The sequence below is a fragment of the Nematolebias whitei genome, chromosome 9 (assembly GCF_014905685.2).
Source record: "Nematolebias whitei isolate Nwh7 chromosome 9, NemWhi1, whole genome shotgun sequence".
NCBI lineage: Eukaryota > Metazoa > Chordata > Actinopteri > Cyprinodontiformes > Rivulidae > Nematolebias > Nematolebias whitei.
In genome coordinates, this window is record NC_056506.1 from 15401698 (window position 1) to 15404620 (window position 2923).

A 2923-nucleotide genomic window follows, 5' to 3' on the forward strand; every position below is an offset into this window, starting at 1 on the left:
ATGGGGAGTTTACCGGCTTTAGCGTTAGCTCATAGCCTCACCATAACCCCCGCCCGGCATCCTCTCCTCTTAAGCCGGGAGCAGCGCTTCCTCTTCTGCCCGCTGGAACGCCTCTGCTGCAGCTTCCAGGTAGATGACTTTAAGATCTGCATTCTGCCGAGCGTAGCTTTGAGTTTGTTGCTGATTTCTGCTATATTTCGTGGCAAATCCGCTCCTATTCTCATCAGTTCGGTTCGGCTATAGTTCACACGCATAAATCGCGCAGAGTCAGGCACAGAGTCAATATCAAAACTTCTAAAAACTGGGATGGTACCGGGAGCCTGTGAAGCTGCAACTGCTCTGAGCGCGACCTCCTGGGGACTCCCTTGTTCTGCTGGGGGACTTCAATGCTCACGTGGGCAATAACAGTGAGACCTGGAGGGGTGTGGTTGGGAGGAACGGCCCCCCTGATCTGAACCAGAGTGGTGTTCTGTTGTTAGACTTCTGTGCTCGTCATTGATTGTCAATAAAGAACACCATGTTCAAGCATAAAGGGTGTCCATATGTGCTCTTGGCACCAGGACACCCTAGGCCGCAGTTCTTTGATCGACTTTGTCATTGTCTCATATGATTTGCAGCCGCATGTCTTGGACACTCGGGTGAAGAGAGGGGCGGAGCTGTCCACTGATCACTACCTGGTGGTGAGTTGGCTCTGATGATGGGGGAGGATGCCGGTCAGACCTGGCAGACCCAAACATGTTGTGAGGGTTCGATGGAAACGTCTGGCAGTCTCCTGTGAGACGGAATTTTAACTCCCGCCTCCGGGAAAACTTCGAACATGTTCTGGGGGAGGTAGGGGACATTGAGTCCGAGTGGACTATGTTCCGTGCCTCTATTGTCGAGGCGGCCTATCGGAGCTGCGGCCGCAAGGTTGTCGGTGCCTGTCATGATGGCAACCCTTGAACCTGGTGGTGGACACCATCGGTGAGGGATGCCGTCAGGTTGAAGAAGGAGTCCTATCTGGCCTTTTTGGCCTGTGGGACCCCGGAAGCAGCTGATGGGTACCGGCAGTCCAAGCGACATGCGGTTCGGGTGGTCGCTGAGGCAAAAACTTGGGCATGGGAGGAGTTTGGAGGCCATGGAGAATGACTTTTGTACGGCTTCGAGGCGATTCTGGTCCACCATCCGGCGTCTCGGGGGGGAAAGCGGTACGCCACCAACACTGTTTATAATGGGAGTGGTGCGCTGCTGACCTCAACTTGGGATGTCGTGGGTCGGTGGGCAGAATACTTTTTGAAGACCTCCTCAATCCCACCGGCACGTCTTCCACTGAGGAAGCGGAGCCTGGGGACGCAGGGTCGGGCCCTTCAATCTCTGGTGCCGAGGTCAACGAGGTGGTTAAAAAGCTCCTCGGTGGCAGGGCCCCAGGGGTGGATGAGATTCGCCCGGAGTTCTTTAAGGCTCTGGATGTTGTAGGGTTGTGTTGGCTTACATGACTCTGCAATATTGCGTGGACATTGGGGGAAGTTCCCCTGGATTGGCAGACCTGGGTGGTGGTCCCCCTATTCTAAAAAGGGGGACCGTAGAGTGTGTTCCAACTACAGGGGGATCACGCTCTTAAGCCTCCCTGGTAAGGTCTATTTGGGGGGTTCTGGAGAGGAAGGTCCGTCGGATAGTCGAATCTCGGATTCAGGAGGAGCAGTGCGGTTTTGGTCCTGGTCGTGGAACACTGGACCAGCTCTACTCTCATCAGGGTCCTGGAGGGTGAGTGGGAGTTTGCCCAACCGGTCTACATGTGCTTTGTGGACTTGGAGAAGGCGTTCGACCGTGTCCCTCGGGGAACCCTGTGGGGGGTACTCTGGGAGTATGGGGTTAACAGGCCCTTTGATATGGGCTGTTAGGTCCCTGTATGACCGATGTCAGAGCCTGGTATGCATCGCCGGCAGTAAGTCTGGCTTGTTCCCAGTGAGAGTTGGACTCCGCCAAGGTTGCCCTTTGTCACCGATTCTGTTCATAACTTTTATGGACAGAATTTCTAGGTGCAGCCAAGGTGTTGAGAGGATCCGTTTTGGTGGCTTTAGGATTGTGTCTCTGCTTTTTGCAGATGATGTAGTTCTATTGGCTTCATCAGATCGTGATCTACAGCTTTTGCTGGAGCGGTTCGCAGCACAGTGCGACGCGGCCGGGATGAGGATCAGTTCCTTCAAATCCGAGGCCATGGTCTTGAGCCAGAAAAGGGAAGAGTGCCCTCTCTGGGTCAAGGAGGAGGTCCTGCCCCAAGTGGAGGAGTTCAAGTATCTTGGGGTCTTGTTCACGAATGAGGGAAAAATGGAGCGTGAGATCGATAGGCGGATAGGTGCAGCGTCTGCAGTGAAGCGGGCGCTGTACAGGTCTGTCGTGGTGAAGAGAGAGCTGAGTCAAAAGGCGAAGATCTCAATTTACCGATCGATCTACGTTCCCACCCTCATCTATGGTCATGAGTTTTGGGTTGTGACCGAAAGAACGAGATCTCGGATACAAGTGGCCGAAATGAGTTTTCTCCGCAGGGTGTCTGGGCTCTCCCTCAGTGATAGGGTGAGAAGCTTGATCATCCGGGAGGGACTCAGAGTAGAGCCGCTGCTTCTCCACGTCGAGAGGAGCCAGTTGAGGTGGCTTGGGCATCTGTGTAGGATGCCTCCTGGACGCCTCACTGGTGAGGTGTTCCGGACACGTCCCAACGGGAGGAGGCCCAGAGGAAGACCCAGGACACGCTGGAGGGACTATGTTTCTCGGCTGGCCTGGGAACGCCTCGGGATTTCCCCGGAGGAGCTGGACCAAGTGGCTGGGAAGAGGGAAGTCTGGGCCTCCCTACTTAGGCTGCTACTACCCCCGCGACCCGACCACAGACAAGCAGAAGAAAATGTATGTATGTATGTATGTATGTATGTATGTATGTATGTATGTA